Source organism: Anopheles funestus, chromosome 2RL (genome assembly GCF_943734845.2).
Source record: "Anopheles funestus chromosome 2RL, idAnoFuneDA-416_04, whole genome shotgun sequence".
In the NCBI taxonomy this organism is placed as follows: domain Eukaryota; kingdom Metazoa; phylum Arthropoda; class Insecta; order Diptera; family Culicidae; genus Anopheles; species Anopheles funestus.
Genome location: NC_064598.1, coordinates 77355890 through 77378108, shown reverse-complemented (window position 1 = coordinate 77378108; position 22219 = coordinate 77355890). Strand labels below are relative to the sequence as shown.

Genomic DNA, 22219 nt, shown 5'->3' with positions numbered 1-22219 from the left:
AACTCATTCATTCGCTCCATCCGACCGGTGACAAGCGTACAAATAGCGAAGAGAAATGTGTCATCAAATCCACTAATGCACTGTGTCAGGGAATGGAACAAATCGGTCAAATTCAGACAGCAGGATGTAAAGTCGAGGCTTCCCTAACAAGTAAGACATCTTCCTGTTTTTGGTATGCAGAAGTCAAGATGTGTCACAAATCCTTGGGGAAAACATTCACCAACGTCGATGGACATCTTGAACTGTCTGTCCCACCGGTTTTGCTGGCGGAATTCTCGGTAGCAACGAATTGTTTACCTGTTCCGTCAAATGCAAATTGCCAACCGTTGCACACGACGAGATGATTGAGTGCCTGCGGCCACATTTGCAACGATGAAAACGATTCCGGAATGTTTGGTTATCGATCATTTGGAATGGATTAACATTAACATGCCCCACGATGTTATTAGGATTATTGTCACCAATATAGAGAACTTTTATATGAAATATGTTTCTCATACTTAATGATTCCTATAACAGATAAGGCCCCACCTTTAAATGAACAACAAATTTTCTTATAAAAAATCCATTTAAACCTTTTTCTTATTTTCCACTTTATCTTAGAACACAATTTGGGTTTTTTTTCTATTCTTTTCCACAACCACCACAAACCACTTCCTCACCAGTTTTCATTCATCCCGCGAAACGATCTTTGATCGCGAGAGTATCGAATTTCCTTTGATCTTTCGGCGGTACCCGCACTCATTGATTCGTTTCTCGGTGGCATTTATTTTTGGCGCTCAATTGAACATCACTGATTGTGTTTTTAATGAGGATTAAAAAATAAAAAGAAGAAAAGTTAAAAATTTACATTTAAATTATTTAGGAAACTTGTTAAAATTATAAAATCAATCAAAAATAATTCTTTTATATATTCAGTATAAAACGCAATCCGCAAATCACTACATCTGAGAAAAATACCAAAAAAAAAAATTGTTTCCATCTCCGACTAACAAAAAGAGGCGCCATCATAAAAGCAAAAACCGCGCCGCCATCGTCGGTAATTATCAATATTTTCACAACAACGTAAACCCATTCAAAGGTACATTTCGTGTTCCCGTGTTCCCGCATCAATCCGATCCGACGCGTTCAGCCAGAGACCGCTACCTTCCAATTCAACCGCAGCCAGTAAAGAAAGCGGCAAAACTTTGCCGCCAAACAACACACCCGTACGGTAAGGGGTAAGAAGCAATTGTTCCATCAAGCCTTCTGTGTTTCGCTGCCGAAAAACCGCTCACTAATTTGTGGAGCAAATGTTGGCCTCAGCTGGTCGACGATCGACAATGATCCGTTTGGAGGGGGGGGGGGGGGGGGGGGGGGATGCTACCAATCTCACCTCGCACCCTCTGATCGAACACTCTTACCCCCCTAGTTTCCAACCCTTCGTATCGATTTCTCATCGATGGTACACCATTCATTCATTTATTCATTCAGCACCCAAAAAAAAAAAGAAACGCCACAATGGAGCATTACAAAGGGCGAAAAATTACTACGAACGTTGAAGCAGGAAGAGAGCAAACGTTTGCCGCACTGTCTTATGCCTATTGCATGGAGCTGGGTACCGCGATATAACAGAAAATTACACACCGAAAGTGTTATACGCCATTTTCAAAACATTAATGCCATATAACAACAAAAAGATGCTGAAGCAAAACAACCCCAACCGGTGTTTCTCAGTGAGACAAGGTGGGAAAAACAGCGAGAGAGAAAGAGAGAGAAAGAGAGACGGGGAGCTGAAGATTTGCAACCAAGTCGGGTGAACATAGTGAAGCAACCGTGTGGGTGCGTACGGTGGAGATCAGTTGCTGACAATCTGTAATCAAGCACTATCTGCCGCCATTGCCGCCATAATCTACGGTAGAAAGTAAGCTGTACGCCCACTCGACAAGCTTTTAGATGGGAGTTTGTTGCGGGGGCAGGACAGGAAGACAATGGACCGCGAGACCGTTGACCGTTGGGGCCAAACCGTGAACCATCTAGCGGACTGGACGTTTGTGTACCGATGGCAAGATGGTTCATTAAGTAATGGATCTTATGATTAGGACCAACGAAAGCCTTCATGGCTGTGCACAAGTTGCCAATAAGTCCACAAACAGCTACCCGCAGCAATGTGCCCCAATGTGCCCATCAAACGTGCTCCCTTTTCATCAATGAAGTTTAAATTCCGTGTTGTGAAAGGGGTTACGAGTTCGCGATGACGGTGAAGAAGAAAGGCACCCAATCGGTGTCGTACTCGAGTGTCCATTGAAAACCCTCCCCAAACACTATGCGGGCGGGTGTTGTAAGCATTTGAAAGTTTGTAATAAATCTAGCTCACTTCGGGTTTTGCTTCATTTGTGGCGAATGATTAGCATGATGTTAAGTTTACTCTAAATTAGTACAACTTCACGATCGATTGCATTGCTTGCCCGGTGGCTGATTTTTCCCTTCATCTTATCCGTACTGTCCGTACTACCATTTCGGATAATTGTTGAAAGTTTCTCCGACTCTGCAGGCTAATGATAGTGAGTTATGACACCGATCTTCCACACTCAGCACAGAAATGTCTTTCTGCGGATACCTTCCACCGCGAACCGATCGATGCAAAAGCCAACATCAAAACGTTCGATTGGTACAATAATTACTCGACAGGCTTGCATAAACATCGAGCGTCATGTGTGTATGTTTCTGTGGGTGATTTTTTTTTGTCTGTTACCGCAAAGTCCCACCATTCATTCTATATGGATATTATTATGCCACTAATTTGCCAACACCTTTGGCGTTAGGTCACACGGTGTGATTATTTTGCAGTTTCTAATTCACCATCTGGGAGGTGCTGAGAAGCGATAGATTTATATCATTACTATTCAGCCGACTGTATTTCGACAGCTCTTGCAGGACAAATTGGACTAATGGCGCGTTGACATGATGGGGTCAGTAAATTACAAGTGCCGAAGTACCATTTTGGGCTGTGAGGCTTGCAATGGTGCCAATTGGATTTTTGAACTTTAAGAAATTATTTTTAATGTCAGTCTCTTCATACGATGTCTCCACGATTAAAAAGACGAGTTTTTAATTTTGTTTATCGTATTAATGTGAAAGCGGAACTATAACCTGAAAATTTAATCTCAAAGTATATAAAATGACATTGAAAAAAATATTACAGTAGATAAACAAGATGGAAACGTATGAATATTAAGAAAAATTTAACTAAGCAGTTCCATTAAACGTTAATGTTACGTTAGACTAACAAACAAAATTAGATAAATGAGATAAAAATAAAGATTAGCTTAAATTAACAAACGAACTAAATATTTAAATTAACTTTTCAAGAACAAAAAGGAAAAAAGACAAGAATGTTGAAAACAAAAGTTTCTAGATTATAAAAAAACTAAACCAATAATAAAATTGAAAAAAAAACAAAAAGAATTTTAAACATGTAGAAAATTGAATTATAACCGAATGTGTTATTGACTAAAATAATCAAATGAAAAAGCAGAAAAAGTAACAAAAGTTTCAAATGAAATTAAAATAATCGAAATAGATCAAATAGATAAAATTAATAAATAAAAAGAAATAAAACTTCAACCAGAACATGAAAGCAAATAAATGAAACAAAAATCATTTAAAATAAATGAGAAAAGAACTAAAACCAACCAAGTTGTTACATTTTTTTAATTCGTTATTTTGCTCTGTTTTTGCAACAAATAGTTTTGCACGAATAAGTTCAAACGAATTTTAAAATACAAATCTTTTCACATAGATTAGGACTCCCAACCGAGATGCATCTTGCATATCTACTTATGTCTCTACGTGCACCTTTGTAACGAAAATTTCCCATACTTGTAGTTTCCTTTCCTATTCGCTTTTCACAACCACAGCAGAAGTTTTTTACTACCATGCACAACGTTTTGATTGCTAAAACATCGATACAGAACACTTGAGACGATGGAGCGAAGGAAAAAAAACACAAATTTCCTGCCCGCGACAACTTCGATCGATCGATCCTGGTTGATTGGTGGTGTTTCGGTTCCCAGGAAACTACTCATCCACGACCTCCCACCGGTTCTCGCGATTAGTCGTAGCCCAATAAAAACCACTTTAAGCGTTCCGACTCCGTCAGCTTCAACATACCGAACAACGTCAACTAATCACAACGCGCGAAAGGTCCTCACGTTCACCTTTACGATAACACAAAAAAACTCCGGAATTGCCCAGGTTCTGAATAGGGCGCGCATTTTCCCAGCTTTCATCGCCGGGTGGCCCCCCATCGTGTCGGTGACTTCTTTTTACTTTTCGTAAGGCAACTGGGAAGACTTTCCCCAGGTCCCGCGGTGTAGGGTTTATGGTCCGATTGCACAGCAGGGACACCCTCTTCCGGTGATCCTTGATTTTTTCGTTTCTTTTGCTGTGCGCTGTGCCTGTGTATAGTGTTCAAGTGTTGACAAAACCAATTGACTTCTCAACGACACGTTCCGTTTCCTCGGGTGTAGTACTGATTTCAAAATCAGTCCCCATGCACGAGATTTTGCATCTCTATTGTAATACACTCTTTCCCTACTGTCTGAAGAGTGATCTCAACCTCACAAGCTTCTTAGACAAATCAAGGGAAATGACAAGAAAAAGAAAGTATAAAATATTATTGATTTATTTATTTTCTTTATTGCCGTTAAAGCGTTTCTTCAAATTCAAGTACTGAATTAATTATTCTACTGTAGCGCAACGTAAAACACCCAACGATTAGTTGCAATTTTGATGAACTCACGTCACAATTCACGTCATCCTTGCACGGCTATAATTAACCGATCACAAGTGAGTGCGCAAAACCGAAGCAACATTTGACGTTGCACTGCACCTTTACAATACGTGTCGAATTTTATTTTGAACTTCAAATTATTCATTTAGGGGAGAGCGAAAAAACACAAGTAGAAAACCATATAATTTGCCAATGGTTATTCAAGATGGTGCGTGTGGATAAAATTATGGTTTAAACCTTCTTTCTTTGCTGTGCCTTTCTCCGATTTATGCACGATATCCTTTCTCTCGACTAGATCGAACAACTCCGAGCCCACAACACAAGCACCCTGGCGCATGTATTTTCCGCCCAGAAACTCCTTCCGGCACACTCCTGTTCGAGACGGCTACCCGTATCGTTCTTGAGTTTGGATAGCTCTCCTTCTCAACAAAAAAAAACCCCAATCGACCCGGAAGGAGTCAAAAGAAAAAACCGCCCGACAGCTCACCAAACAATAGAAACATACTTCACCCGGGGTTTTGCTTCCCAGTTTTCAGCTCTCCAGCTCTTTTTAGATGACCCCGCGCAAACAAAAGCGGTCCCGCCAACCATGATTCTATCGCACGGATTCGGTACCACAAGAACATCCCAGTACTAGCTTCCGAATGGAGCAACACACACAATAAAAAAATGTGTTTATTTATGCACCCAACCGGATGGCGGCGACGCCACGAACAATAGCCCTCCGTGATGGACGTTAGTTTGAAAAAAAAAGGTGGCAGGAATTGCAACCGCGTCCTATGCTGGGTGGGAAGGTGGACTCGATCGCGCCAAACACTCGTCTACAACAAGCGGCAACGAAGAAGCGAGAAACCTAAAGTGGACAGTCACAGTACGGCCAGAAGCACACCGCGCAACTCCGTTCCAGGCGCTCCCGTGGGACTTACCGACTAACCAGCAGCGATGCGGCAACCTACAGTGCGGCCAACCCCGTGTACCTTAGCGCCTTTTGACTCTTTTGACTTTGTACACCGACCGGGACGAGGAAAAAGGCGCTCCGTCATCTTGTTTAATTCGCACCTGTACTTATCTATGATTTTTCCTAAAGTTTTGTTTACCTAAACGTGTTATTAGTCTGATACGTGGTTTTGTTTTCTGTTGTCAGCGGTGGTAGAGCGGCCAAAGCCTTTCTTTGAGGTGTGTTTTTCGTTGCTTCCTTTTCATTGTTTTTGTACGTGTGTGAACACGCAACACACGCAGCTGTAATCAGTGTGTTAGAAAAGTAGAAGCTGAAATGTTTCGGTAGCTTTGATGTCTTGAAGTTTTTGGACAGTAGTTTGCTGTACAAATGCTATTTGTGTTGGGTCTTTAGATTTGCGTACAACACATGATAGGAGAATAAAATAAAACTGATCTCGAAACATAATTTAGTCATGATGCTTAGTAGTTTATGGATAAAAAGGTAATTTCTTTCCAGAAATACTCTTTTATTCATGGCATATCTTGAGAATACTTTTTTTTTTGCTGACAACTCCACTGCTGATAGAACTCTCTCGATTATCTCGTCTAAGTCGACTAATTGAAAAATAGAGATAGTAAAAGTGGATATCTTCTTCTCCTTCTTCTTGGCCTGCTTATAGTCGAGCATATCGTGAAGACATGACCAGGTCTCCAATCCGTTTCCAGGAATCTTTGTCTAGGGATGCAGTTTTCCATCCACGGCTGCATCAGATCTCCAACAGGTTCGACTCCACCTGATCCAGCCAATGAGTTCGTTATGCTCCTCTACGGCTTGTACCGAACCTACTTTCCTGATGGGGCATGACTCCGGCATCATCATCACGTGCCCAAGCCATCGTATCCTTTCGGCTTTGACAACCGTGAGGATATCTGCACCGTCCAACAGCTCAGCTAGCTCGCGGTTCATTCTCCTTCTCCACACGCCCTGCTCGCACAAACCGCAAAAGATAGTCCTTAGCACCCGCCGTTCGAAAATAGCGAGTGCATTGACATCCTCCGTTAGCAGAGTCCAGGACTCGTACCCGTAGAGTACTACCGGGCGTATCAGTGTGCGATATATCGTGCATTTCGTGTGTTGCTGGAGTTTTCTGGCTTGCAGGAGTATGTGGAGACCGTAGAGACACGATTTCCCATGTTGTGGTTCGAAGTTCCAATCCTACCAGAACTCCTCTACCACCTCGAGATTGTCGCCGTTAACTGATTCTCCGCTTCCCAGTCGAGCTCTATCACGGCCAGAGTCTGCGTCAAATTTACTTTGTCTTCCGTGGTACTTACTATCCTACTTTGTCTTCGTCGCATTGATCCTCAATCCAATCCTATCGGCCTCCTTTTTCAGTCGGGTGTATATATCGTAACTAAACGTGCATATATAAAAATCGATTCCTCGTCCTTTGCAGTATTAGATTCAATGCCAAATCACGCGATCATGAGATTATCCTGAATAGAAGATATATTAAACTCCTCAGTACACCAGTAGTTGGACCAATTTTGAAGATAGAACAAGGATATATCCCTTCCAATATAAAAGCTCAGGCAGCAAATAAAACCAAGCCCAAGATTTATTGTTTTTCCTCTTTCATTGAGTCAATCATTTTCTTAGTAGCCCTTAATGATTAAATCTGTTCTTTCCTTTTTCTTATATAAGCTTACTTTATTGTAATTTACATAGAAATTTAGACTTTGTAGTTTTCTACTTCTGAGTTTTGACTTATATTAGGACTGACGAAATTTGTCTGTTAATTAGAATTCTGAAAACTGAACTGAAGTTTAGGATCTTCTGCACAACTGATTAAAGGTGTCGTTACTATTTGTTACAACATGATTATCCTCGAAAAAGGAACCTCAACTTTTCCTACAACAGCTAATTATCTTAATTCTCAAAACTCAACCATCCAGTCATTCAATTGCATAAAATTAAAAAAAAAATAAACATCTATTTACCAAGTTCGATTAGGATTCAACCAAAATTTCGAGCACTCTTCGCTTTATTGTCATCGAAGAAACTTCACATTAAGCTAATTCCGACGTTTCAAAACGGCTTTTCAAAACAGCTTCCTATTCACAATCTTCCTTCAGCAAATACTGACATGGCCGGTGATCTTGCCGGTGCGTCCTCCGCCATCGCTTTCCAAAAACCAGCCACGAAGGGGGAAAATGCGAGCGTTACAGAATTAAAACATTATTGTGCGACAGTCGCACATAAATCAAGTGCCATAATTCGATTAAAGTCGACCCACCCCGTAACGCAGGGGTTTCGCACACCCCGTCCGTCGAAGGATTCTGCCAATTCCGTACGGTTCATTCGCTCGCTACCGATCACTTTTCGATACCGATGCAGATGGATGGTTTTCCGAACGGGAGACCCCTTTTTGCACCGGGTCTCTCAGTTTTTCTGCGTTACCAGCTAACGTGTAATTGACGGCTGCGGAAGCAACATTACGGAATTAAGGATAGAATGCAACCCCTGTCGATGGAAAAACACCCGGGAATGGTGAACGGAAGAGACACTCCTCTATTTTACACCACTTAGGGAAGGGCTACACTGTCATCCCTGTTCCGTGTGCGTCTTTCCCTCCCGAATGGATTACAACATGAATGACCCCTCTGCTGTAACAAACACGTCGTATGCAGGGAAGTAGCATGTTTTCCGTTTTTGACAGCGACGACTTTCAATATTGATATTGAACACATTTTCAACACGGGCACCATTGCTGGTCGTTTACGCCGGCATTCGTTTCTTTTCGCGCATCATTTGAAGACAATTAATTATGAGAAACCGATGTACAAAACCGTCCGTACTTTTAGAGCGATAAATTTCGACTTGGAACGTATTTAAAATTGTGTCTTCAGAAAGTGAAAAACTGATCGTCAAGCGATCGGGTTTGATTTTAGTTTTTGCACGCAATGGAACATACGAACGGGTCAAAACCCACGAGTCACAAAACTGCAGCAAAACAGACACACTCAAAATGACACCCATGTCATAATGTCTGGATGACTTCTAAAAGCGATACAAACTGTCCATCACATCCATCAACCCATGACCAACGTGCTGTGTGCTTTTCCATTCCCAAAACAATCATGCGTGTGCTGCATATGGGAAGGGGTTTTTTTCTAGTTTAGTTCTCGCTTATTAAAAATATAAAAAAATCTCCCTAAAAGGCCTGCCCATCCACCAGTAACGCACACCGGACATATATCGTCTCAAATACAGCCAATAAAGCGTACGAATAAAAACGACGGCAAGGGATGAAAAGTTTGCTGAGAATGAGAACCAGAAAAAAACCCCTTTCAAGACTATTTCTAGCCATAGAAATTGGAAAGAATTAAAGTTTCGGTACCCGTCTGTCAACCAGAACGGATCGCGAGCACTTCAAACCAAACAAATATTCATAAATGGTGCCAGCGAGAAGGAAACCCGGGCTGGGACAAACTTTATCCTTTACAAAGCAAAAAAAACCCAAAACGCGTTTGACGCGATCAACGCGAATGCTCTTGCCCGTTTCCCATGGAATGTGGTGGAATCGAGGGAAAAAAGGTGAAAAACAGTTGCTTTTTTGAATTCATTACCAATGAAAACAACATGCATCAAATGTGTCATCCATCTTCTCACTCCTGCTGCCATTTAGATTTACGGAAAAGGATGCAGATTTATGGCAGAGAGTGGAGAGAAAAAAAACGAAGAAGGATAAAGCAAAGCTAATAAGTGTGAAAATTCGTACACGCTCGGTTTCACTTGTAAAGGTGCAGGAAAATTGGATAGCAGTACCAGCGCAAAGAAAAAGGTAGGAGTTTTGCTCGTACCATTTTACATTTTAACCACTCGAGAATAAGCTCTTCTGCCTTCAATGAATAATAAGTGTGATTTAAGTGTATTTTACTGCATTTTTCCAGGTTACAGGATTTAAAAAAAGCTGTCGATGAGTAACTCTTTCGATCGAGGAATTTCAGGGAAGCGAGAGTTTATGTTAATGAACAGCGTCACCAAATGCTATTTTGTTAATTTTCATGGGAAATGATTTTAAAATTTACAAGAAAGATTTTTTTTTGCTCGGTTAGAACGGCCTGGCCGTATCAAGACTTATTTTACCACGTAGCAGGATAGTCAGTCCATGCCACGGTGGGTCGGTCCGGATGGGATTTGAACCCGGTCCGTGCCGTGTGGACGGGCGCCGTTTTTCACATGCACCACCGGACCGCCCCAACAAGAAAGATGTTGCTGTTTTTTATTCTAATCAAGCCGAATTTAAATTTTAAAAACCTTTAGATTAAAAACCTATCACAACCGAGTATGTCCGGGATAAGGCACAGTATTAACATAGGAGGAAATGCCTTGTGATAATCAATTATGTTTGTAATACACGCATTTTTAGTTATAAATAAATAAATAAATAAATAAATTGTTAAAAAACTTACTTTCAGCAAAAATGTATAAAATGAATATAAAAGTTGTAAATAGAAAATAATTCGATTACACTAAAGTTCAACAACTTTATTGTGCACCCAATACACTCTCTTCCAAAGACCACATAGCATTCAAGTTTAACTCATTCAGAAAGCCGTTGACTACAACCGCCACATACTTAAATGGCGGTTACACATGTAACATAAATTGAATGTTTTTAATTACATCTAACCACAATTAAACAGCACCACCTCATACTACCTAGTGATGTACGTGATGATGTAAAAACCAATCTCTTCATGCATGATTTTCAATCGTTTTACCCATATAAAAGAACGTACAAAATTTCGAAAACGAATTAATGATCACGTTCCTATAAATCTGTCGCGGCTCTACGATCCACATGGAAAATGTCAACGTGAGCCATAATCATTAAGTTCTAACCGCTTTATGTCGGTAGTGTGTTTGGCGTGGATTTCTGTTTGTGCACCTGAAAATCTGACCAGTTTTGTTACAATCGGGTTTTTTGCGGTCCCTTGGAAGCACATCGTACAGGTTTTTGGTAGTAAGTGAGAGAAAACACACACACTCACACGAAACAAAAACGGGATCCGGTTAACAATATTAATGAAAAGTCAATAAATTATCTGCCTTTCCTTTTTTGCGGCAATAATCGTTTGATCTTTGCGTGCTCTTTGGCGCAAAATAGGCAAAACTTACCTTTTGCGTTGGTTGCTTCATTCTTTTCAATGTCCCTTGTCTTCTACCTCTCTCTCACCGTGGACAGTAATCAGGAATCGTTCCTGCTGGCTTCTCGTTAACAAATCACATACACGATCTATTTTATGCTGTTGTTCCTATTTTTCATCGTACCTCGTACAAATGAACCGATCATGTTGGACGGATATGAATGAAGGAGCGAATGATAAATATATCCAACAGCTTCGTAAAGCGAAGATACAGCTCAAATAAGGGGAAAAAAAGTTGACAAACAAAAATTAAAACCGATCACACTTTTGAACATGTCTCACCTTAACAATGATCAACCGTACTAGAGCGGTACCGAATGTTGAACGAAACCTTTTGGCGACATAGAAGAACATGAGAAGCAACGAAAACACACTTTTTTTGTTAAGAATTTTTTAAAAATGACAAAACCTTCGACACCGAAATGCAACCAATTTTTCTCTCCGCCATTGCTCATGAATCCTTGGAATGATATCCGTATTTTTCATTCTCACCACGCTCTATAGTGAGATCATGATCTGTGCGAGATGAGTTCTAACAAACTCACCAATGAGAGGTGAAGATGAGCAGTGAAAGAGCTTCTCTCATCGTACCGTGGCGCTGACGGCCATATCCTTCTGTCGGCAAAGTAAAATGCTTTCCTTCAGAAGCCTTTCACTTCATTCTTTAATTTTCGACCCCGCTTTTGATCCTTGCGACGGTATTTCTGTGCCTTTCAGCGTGCACGCATCTCACTTACCGGTGAGATGCGGTCTTCCAAAAATGCCGACCAAACAAAATCGAATTGTTCTGGTGAAAAGAAAAGAAATGGGACGCTGCGTTTTCAGTGGTTTTTTTTTCTTAATCGGATAAAATAGAGCTCGGGAGAAATTGAGACCTACCTTTCTGGGTTTGGAGGAACCTGCACTACACAAGCACGTCTTCTGGAGCTGATTGTTGTCCTAGAAAAGTCACATTTGGCGGCATCTTTGACGCGATCTTCACTGGTACAATAAACAACAATAAACCTTCGATGTCCACCCCGAGACACAGGTCCGTACGCTAAATGCAGTGGCAGGTTACGAGGACACACGTCAGTGAGAATAGTTTGTTGTTTGTTTAGCATTAGAAAACGGGTCCACACAGCAAACCCGGGTGAGAGAACTAAAGTTTAGGTGCAAATCAAAATGAATGAATTAATATTCCAACCATCCTTGGAGGATGTTGTAAAAGGATAAATGATTCATCGTAAAATGTGTGTACTTTTGATGCAGTTTTTGTGTGCGTGCCGATGACTTTTAGGTTTAATTCAATGCGTGAGCTATATAGATCAGACTCTGGGTGAAATAAAAACCATAACCTTTTCCCACGATTCCGATTATCAATGGATCGGGAAAGCGATGAATGAAACTCCAAGTTCCAATAAAGAATTCATTCATATGTCATCTCAAAAGAAAGTTTTTCCTTTAGAAATTAGTCCTTAATTTACGATAAACCTTTATTCTTCCCATCCCGAAGAGTGTTTTCCATAGGCAGTTTAAAAAAAAAGGGAGACACAAAATCATAAGCGCAAGATCGTTGATTAGATGCGATTCACAACAAAGCAACTCCATCGCTTTAAATCGCACTCATTATTAAAACATTAGTTCCAACTGTTGCCAAACTCACGCATTCATACGCTTCTTCATCACATTCATCATTCGTTACCCCTGAACACCCCTCAAAAGCGGAACCCAATCGGAACCCGCGCTCGAAATGATAATGAAATGGATTTCGAATGAAATGCTACACAGTTTGTCATCATCAGCAGTGTGTGTGTGTGTGTGTGAGTGTAGGCAAATATTTATCGTTCCTAATCCACCTCCCTACTCAATCGCACTTCGAAACACCTCATATTTCATTCCCTTTTTGTGCAGTTACAGAAACAACAAAATAACAGATGCATCTCATCACCACATCCCATGGACAACAGGAAAATTGTCCTTCGACTAAACCAGTTAGCCGACACAACACTGAAACTAACTCCCAAACTAAGAATAATGCACAGCCCCGCCACTAGCATGCACGTGGTCTGAATGCGTAGTGATTGGATTGGGCCGATTGGGTTAGAAATAGGCCGTGTTTAGCACGACGCATGCACACACAAAAACCCCGGCCAGCAGTACAGCCATTTAAATATGCAAATTAAACCTCCGAACCGCCATTTATCGCAGTTGTCAAACAAAGCGAATGTTCGTCCAACGGAAGGGCCTGTGCGTACGGTTTGTTTGATGTTTTTTTTTTGGGTATTGGCCTCCTGTTTCCCTGCTTTGTTCACACTTTCTGCAGGATGCATAGCCATATATGCAAAGTTGGTGTCATTTTATTGTTCGGTGAGGGCCATCTACCCGATCGTAAAGACTCGATCTGGTAATGTATGCACCGTTGATCCTTTTAGCTGATTGATGACATTGGACATAAATGTGTGCCAACAAACTGTAGCATTCACTGCCTAAAATCAGTGCCCAAATCAAGGAAGGAAAATTATAAAACAATATTTAACGATCAATCACATCGATGCTATCGACTCTTAAGGTCATAATTATGGTAGGAAAATAAACAATTTAACAAATAAACAACAATAAACAATCAATCAATTGCAAATAAGTTGACTAAAAACATTGCCAAACGATAATATTTTTATTATTTTCTGAAACAAGCTTTATTATAAATATTATTTTCTAATCCTTTTCCTAATATATAACCTTGTACACCTATACAAATCACATCAGCTAGAGTAACTATTCGAAACCAGTTCTCCCCAGATATTACAGTTGGTAATATTTACAAACGAATTGGTTCCACCCTGGTGTCTTTACATCTGCATTAACGCAACAACCCCTTTTGCCTAACCCTATGTTTTAGGACCAGAACACAAAAAAACCCGCCAAACCAACCCCGTTCCCCCGTAACTCTTCCCCCATTTTGAAAACGTGTATATGGCTCAATGGTACAATCTTTTGTATCGAATTTATCGCGGCCATTAAACAAACGAAAACATTCACCCAAAAACACCATACGATGATGATGACGGCGACAACTTGAAGAACTAGTTCCCGTGCACGTAATGGAAAGGATTTCCTTTTACTATGTTGTGTGTGTGTGTGTGTTTTTTTTTTGTTACCATTTCATTTCCATCTAAATCTCTGTAAACTGTCAAACTATGGCCGACTTTCCGGACTACACAGCACAGCACAGAACTACAGCATCCCTTAGCATGGCTGCGATCGTGCCGATAGTGCACACGAGGGGGACCCTCCCGGTTGTAATTCGCTAATGAAGAGGTTAGGATTTGGGTGTTGGTTGACATTGAAGTTTCCCCCTTTTATTCTTGATAATCTTTGGCAATGTAAAGGACACTTCGATTCGGCACTAGGGAGTCGGCAGCAACTGTTGTAACGGATAATCGAAAGAGTTGCAAATAGCCTACCGTAAACAGTGAGGTACAAATTTTTGCATCAAGAGAAAATGTTTTATATTTTTTTTTGTTTTTTTTAAATACAAAAATGTGGAACATACATATGTGGGTAAGTGGCTCAATTATGGCTACAGTGGTGTATGTGATAAACGGGGCTGGTTCCACACGACATCCACCACCGGATATCAAATCGCATTCGGACCATACCACTGTGGCAAAGATTGACTGTCCGGCTAGGTGTTAAAAATAAGTCCAGTAAGCCTGAAATGACCGCCATGACCTTAGAGGTCGATAAGCCAAGAAGAAAGAGAGAGGACCAATCATGGCAATAGTGGGCTTTAAATTTCATATTAAATTGTGCATGCCGACTCTAAGAAAACGGAGACAATTTTAACATCAAATATAAAACCTGCTTAACGTTTTTGTATCATTAGTTTTTAGTTGAACCCTCAGATATGCAAAAAAAAATCGGGAAAAACGAATGAGGAAATTAAAATTAAATTAAATAAATAGTTAAGAATAGTGCATTAATAATGAACATAAAAAATATACTTTTTATACTAGATACAGTGGAACGCCGATTATCCGGGTAACTTTTATCCGGCTGTCCCATTATCCGTGCAGCTCGGAAATGACAGTTCCAAAGGTAAATTGACATGTTAATTGCAAAACCGATCATGGCAAGAAGTAACAACCTCAATAGGGAATGATACAATTTTCTGGTATACGACCAAATAGAGTAGAATTATTTAGCAAAGTGCAACTGAGAAAATTTACATCTAGCATTAGAAAAAAAGTCCACCTATTATTACGAAAAGTCCACTCAACACTAATATTTATCAAAAATAAAGAGTTGTGCCTATTATTCGTGATACATATTCGATATGTATCTTTAAACTACTCCAATGTATCTTTAAACTACTTAAAAATCGAAATTTCGTTAGTTACGTTGCAACGATCATATCACTAATTGACGGAAGAAAAATCTAAGAGATTGTGTTCCCTTTTTTCGTCCATCACTGTTCAGCAATTTAGCAACAGGCTACAACAGAAGCACTAATAAAAACCAACACCAGCCGGTACAAAATCTCAGCTTATCCTTGTTGCTTCCTCACAAAACCCGATAACATCGAGCCCGATGTCCTTGTTCGTTAGTGACAAACGGTCGTACCATCTCGTACATGACAGGGCAACGAATGGAAAGACGGCAATAACAACAAAAAAATCCACCAAAAACGCGTCGTACAACGCGTGAAAAATCTCAACCCACCCATAGAATCCATGGAAAAGTAAACCCCTTTTTTTGTGCACTACTCACAGAACATTAGACCGAAATGTGCATACACACACACACGTGAAACAACTACATAAATAAATACGACTCTCCTTCCCGGTAGTGATCGTCTCGGAATGCAAACGATTTACAGCCGTAACTGATTCCATCGTGAATAAACATAAATAAACAAGCGCGAGCGCAGCGTGCAGTGGATTTAGGTGGGTTTTTTTCACTTTTTTGCATTTCTGTTTTATTTTGTTACAATTCCCTTGTTTCCCTCCGGGTTTGATAGATGTGTTTTAATGGGGTTTTTTTGTTTTGTTACTTGGTGTTTTGTTTGATTCGAGAAGAGTGTTAGAAATATGGCCGACAGTAGCACCATGATTAGCAACAAACATGGCGGCTCTGATGGCGATGAAATAGTTCGTTTACGAAGTTTACTTTTATCATTTTAATTCTTTATTTTTACAATTATCGATTTTCTTCAGTCTATTGAAGGCATCTGTTTACTTAACGAAAATATTCACTTACAAACAGGAACTTCTGATTTTCTTTCACTCATATAAATCTCAATAATCCATAGGAAATAAGGAATATAAATAGAAATTGTTTGCAACTGGCTTTTCGTCCGTGTTGACAAATGAAGATCACCCGATTTTGCCTTACTTTACAAAAAAGTAATTCCACAACCAGAGTAGACAAACAATCGTTTTGTGGAAAGCAAACAAAACGAAACAATGATCCAATTTACTCGTAGACCGTTTGCTTGGTCCGCAAAATCCACTTTGTAGATCGTCACATCCATTCACAAGAACGGAACCAAATTTTACCGGGACTATTGATCCTCTTGACTTCCCACCGATTCCCCTCTGAAAACAGGAAACATTCACAGGAGTATTGTTTTTGCTGTTGTTTCCGTTTTCTGCCATAAACCTTCCAAAACAGCTCTCCCTTAGCAAACTTGTGCAAAAAGAAAAACAAAATCACAAATCGGATTATCGGACCATTCAAATCGGGGTTAGGTGACCAGTAGGTCTAGGCAAATTCAATTCTTTATTCTTTTTTGTTGATTGTTTTCATTCCTTTTTCTTTGCAAATGTTTCCATACTGCAACAAAGGTTACCTTTTCCCTACAGTATGCTGGTGACAGTGTCCGTAATTGCAAATCTCCCAAATCAATGAAGATCAGAAACTACGGAAAAGACTCCAAAATTCCGGTCTCAATTTCTCACAACTCACCAAGAGAGAGAGTACTGTAAAGTCACTTGCCATGTTGAACATCTCCACACAAAACGGTACCGTTGTGTATCATTTCCATCCGCTAAATCAAACATCAAACTTGGCTGGAAAGTGTAAAAAGATCAAAGACCACCGAAACCGACAACTCTCGACGTTGGACAACGGTCTTTAGCGGAATAAATTGGGGATATAGATACGGAAACAGAGCGCTCACAGCACATATACTGGAGCACATAAATTCGATAAATATACCATCACCCTTTCGGTGTGTCCTCAATTCCTTTCCATCAATCCTGCTGTCCAGAGGGACGTACGATGATGGTGGTGGTGTTGGACGATTGAGGTGAGGTGAACAATTTTCGAACAATTTGCAATACCCCCGAATTGACTTATTTCTTCTGAATTGTGGTGCCCATTCCTTTTTTTTTTTTGCTTGTGTGTCACATAGTACATTCGAGCGCCATTTTGTACACCATTGTGGTACACACTTAACGCATTAAACTACGGTTCGACGGATTGCGGCTGTATCGACGCAACAGATCGATCACCGGACGATCAACAGTCAAAGATGTAGTGTTGACGACGGGCAACTGCTGTACTGCTGTGTGCAGACAGTAACAAAAACCGCCAAAAAAACCGAAGGAGGGAGTGAGTTATCCAACCCCCCTAAAAAAATCGGTCCCCCAATCGTAAGGAAGCGATTTCCCATCCCCTCCAGAGCTATTTCTAGGGTAGCTTTAGGTTTTGTTTTTTTTTTGTTGCGGTTTCTTTTTCTCCACTTTCGGCTTTCCTTTTAAACGTTAAAGACGCACGTTACACGCGCTTACACCATCTTTCACCGTCCGCTAAAGTCCGCTTAAACACTTCATTATCCGCCGAATTGATTGTGTCTGTTGTGTCGAAGTAGAGGGAGATGCTGTGGCAATGCTCATTTCTTCATCCATATATTTGTAGGATTTTAATATTCTCTCTCTCTCCCTCTCCCTCTCAATCTCTCTCTCTTTCTCTCTCTAGCTTACCTTGGACTGATACTATAAATAGTTGATGATGAAAATATTTTTACATAAAATCATCATGTGATCCATTTTCTATCTTTCTTATGATAATTATAATTCACAAATTAATCATATCGTTTTGCATAGAAATGCTATAAAAAGTTATTAAAATATTAAATTTTTAATAAATTTTTCTTTTATTTTTGTTAAATTCTTGTTGATTTTCTATTTTTTTTTTTCATATCTTTAAAAAAATTGTTTAGGTAACCCTGTTTTATAAAAACTGATCATCTGTAAATAGTATATAAGGCCAATATCGCACTTTTAATGATTATTTTAAACTATAACCATTACAGTTAACTATATAGAAAACATATAAAACTATATAAAAAAACAAGAAAATAGTAACAATACATAAAAAATACTAACATTAAGATTTAATTTTTCAATCAATGTTTCATGCAAAGTTTCTAATTTTAGCACTAATATAATTTAATGTTTTATTTTCCCACATTTTTTCATTCTTCAGCAACGCACACTACAGGTGTTGGGGCAGGTAAAACAAAGCGAAATAAAAACATAAATAAATGATCACCGATAAAGATCATCAAACCGGTCATCCGGGGCGCGGTGAATTGGTGCGCGATTTAGGTAAGCAATTTTCCATTCTTTCCCCACCATGTTATCCAACTTTTTATGCGCCATTTTCGGGTCGTCTAGATCGTTGCAGCGGCCCCAAACATTACCATAACGATACCGAAAATGCGATCAGAACGTTCGGATTTCCGATTGTTAAGCGCCCTGAAACCGGCGGCTAGTTTGATCCTATTCCTTTTTATCAGTGCCGCTCAGGAACGCTGCGATCGGTGTTTTTTGGGGGGTGTTTCACAACAATTTGTTACGACTTAGACAACGAATTGTTACGATAATGAACCGCACCATCCCCACCACAACATCCCATTCTTTCTATTCTGGTTGTCTCTTTTTGGGGGGTGCGTTTTTTAAATATTTTTTTCTATCAATCTCTCTCTCTTTCTCTCTCTGTCGTTCTGTTGATTTGTTTTCCGATTTGGTTGCGGCTAGCGGGATTAACTCTACTTTAGTGGCAGCTGTTTTAAACTGTCCCACTGATAGGCATCTATTCAAAATATTTCCCTCCATCCCCTATCTCTCCCTCAAGCCACCGCTGTTGAACATTTCCCTCACATTGGAATCACCTGTTTACGTCTGAAAGGATGTGGATCTTTCGCTCGTGTAAAATAAAAGTTATCACCATCTAAATTGACTCTGCTCGTATTGTGGTGCAAAATAGGATTAAGCGAAGCGAGGGATTTTCAAGATAGCTGCGTCTTTTGGGACAACATTCACCCCCAAATCAGCTCTTCCAATTCTGTGATATCACAATTTAGTGACTATCTTAACGATCGGTCACACATACACGCGTCCGGTTGTGCGCCAGCAAATAAGATACGAAAACGATCGTTTGAAGATGGGAAAACACGCGATTAGGCGGTTTGCATTCGTTTATGAAGTTGTTGAAAAAAAAAATCACATTTTATGCGATTAAACATAAAAACGATTGTTCAAAAATAATTTAGGCCGTTCTTAAACGATCGATTGTCATCGAATCGGTGTCTTTGACTGTATCAAAACAATGTTAATAATTTGCTAAATTAGCATTCTATTGTGTGATGAAAGTATTTCATGTTATTTTATGAAGGAAAATAAATAATTTCTTTTCTCCATTTGTTCCTAAATTTAGATAATTATAACTTTATCTTAATAGCATTTCGCTTTGAACGGTTTCCTTGCTAATTTGCAACAATCCTTTTTTTTCATTCACCATATACAAAAATGTTAAGTTGTAACATTTTTGTTTAGCTTTTCATTCTTTATATAAAAAAATGTAACTTTATTCACCATGTCCCAAGTTTGCCCTATTGTGCAACGTTTCAGTAAAACATCTGCCCCTCCTTTTCTTATGCTTTTAAGCCAATCAGCGAGCGTCCACATTGCCTCTCTCCATCGCGCTCTCTCACTTAAGCGCGATGTATTTGCAGGGCTTGACAACGGTTGATAATTTGTTATACAAAAGCTAGAATAACTTCAGTTTAAAAAAATATTTTTGTTTAATAGTTTTTTACAAAGAAAAAGAAATATTTTTTGAGTACTTCTTAATAACATAATGCCTAATAAGAAACATATTGAGAACACAGGATGATGATCTCTTTTCAAAGGGGAAAAGATCAGTGTAGGACAGATTCCTTCTCTTATTTTGCTAGACAAAGATCTTACCATAAAAGCATTACCAGTATTTAAGATTTGTTAAACTTTCAAATAGCACTTAAACAGCAAAAATTATTATTCAATTTAGCTATAATTAATCTAATATATTGACGATCGTGCATTGAATCTCTTCTCAATTCTGAACTTCGTTGAAATAATTTCTAGTCTCTCTCTCTTCTTGGCTTTTAACGACCTTACAGGTTACGCCGGTCATTTCTGGCTTACTAGACTTATTTTAGCACGTAGCCGGATAGTCAGTCCTTGCTACGGGGGGACGGTCCGGATGGGATTTGAACCTGGTCCGGCCGTGCGGACTGGCGCCGTTTATCACATGCACCATCGGGCCGCCCCCCGAAAAATAATAAAATAATTTCTAGTACGTCCTGCTAATTCAGACATCACACAACAGACCAAAAGGAGGGAAATTAATCTGCTTTGCACAGGCAGTTTCGATTTTGTTTTGTTTTGTTTTGTATTTTAAGGTATAGAGTACTAAAAACTATGTTTCTTTAATACAGCTATGAAGCTCCATTAATACCCCTAAACATTTCTTAACCAGCAATGAAGTTTAACGAATTGATTTTTTTCTGTTTTTCTTAATTTTCTAGCAAACAATCATGTACCAAACCCACATCAAACACTTTGAAAAAGTATACTGATATATAAATAAAAGCAGTTTATGGACAGTCCGGGCACAAGAATCACGTCATGCGTCATTTTCCGCTCAACAAAGCACAGGATCCTTTATTTTTAGTTACCCAACCCAGTCAAGTGAATGGGTCCAGAACCCGAGCAACTTCCAACCGAAACTATTAAAAGACAAAAAAAATGTACCGCAAACGAAAAGCGCAATATTAACAACCGACAGCTGGCCAGTTGCCGTTGCGAAGCGCGAGTCATCAAAGTGCATCATCTTACGTTTGTGGCGTGCCGCACAATCGATCGCATCCGCCATAATCTGGAAGCGATCGAATGAAAAGATTCTCTCAAACACACAGAACCGATACCTTGGCGGCTGCTAGAAAATAGCATCAAAGCCTAATAGAGGAGCCCAAAAACCACACGAGGACATCTTTTATTTTTTCGTCGAAGAAAATTGACTTCTTTCTTGTCCTTTACCTTCGGTGGTGTGAGATTGCTTTTAAGAAAGACATCAAAGTGTCACCCGAACCTGATCGGAAGCTACCATATGGGACCCAGTCGGATAGGACTTGCGCACGCAATCAGCAAAACACCAAACAATTGTGACACAATTGCCGTTGTCCTTGCGGAATGTGTCGTCCACCTTTTTATAACACCAGCGAGGGGAAGCGTTTTTACAAATGGATTCCGCTTCACGTCGGTGACGATCGATGATGGCGAAGCAAAACGCGGCACACTATTAGCACCTTATTGTTTATTTCGTGTTGCAGTGTTGTTGTAGTTGGATTGATTTTCTTGAATGTTGCCTTTTTTTCTCATTCCTGCCTAAAAGACCGCCTTCTGAAGAAGGAAAGGTGACGATTTCTGGCACAAACAACGTATCACGATGATGATGATGATGATGATGTTTGTGCTTAAATCACGGGCAGCTGATGCTGATCTCACCCGATCGATTCACGTCCGCTGTTGGATGATCTCGTTAGGTTGCCCAACAACAGACATCATTAGATGGGATCATATTTTATTCAATTTCTAAAATATTCCCCTCTCTTTCTCTCTGTCTCTCTCTCTCTCCTCCTATTCCAATCATAGAGTTCGTTTGTCGAAAACAAATCCACCACAAAAACAAATCGATCGCTTTCGCCTGGAACAAAATAAGGGACAGTGAGCAAAAACAAATCGATCGATTAATTATGATTTACGAGGCCGCAAACATTAATCAAGCAGGATGGTTTAATTCACGATTCAGCACCTAACGGAGTCCACCAGACTCGGGGGGCCACTTTGTCGGTGTCATTTACGGTGCAGGGTTAGAGGATACAAGAGTGATCGTGTGATAATTTCGGCTTGTTTTAGTTCCATCCTTTCATTCAGTATTGTGTTAAAAGACCCACAATCATCTCAACCTTCCCACAACATC

General features: G+C 39.8%; 1 protein-coding gene across 3 annotated transcripts in view; it reads left to right on the top strand.

The window, feature by feature from the left end:
- Nucleotides 1-22219, top strand: part of LOC125763901 (tubulin monoglutamylase TTLL4) — a 73081-nt gene that overhangs the window by 20132 nt on the left and 30730 nt on the right. The window contains exon 1 of one of the 3 annotated variants that reach the window (XM_049427595.1): nucleotides 18409-18522. The exons of the other annotated variants lie outside the window; for them this stretch is intronic. The gene's annotated coding sequence lies outside the window, so the exon portion shown is untranslated. Of the gene's footprint in view, nucleotides 1-18408; nucleotides 18523-22219 lie in introns of those variants that run through there. 3 annotated transcript variants of the gene reach the window in all.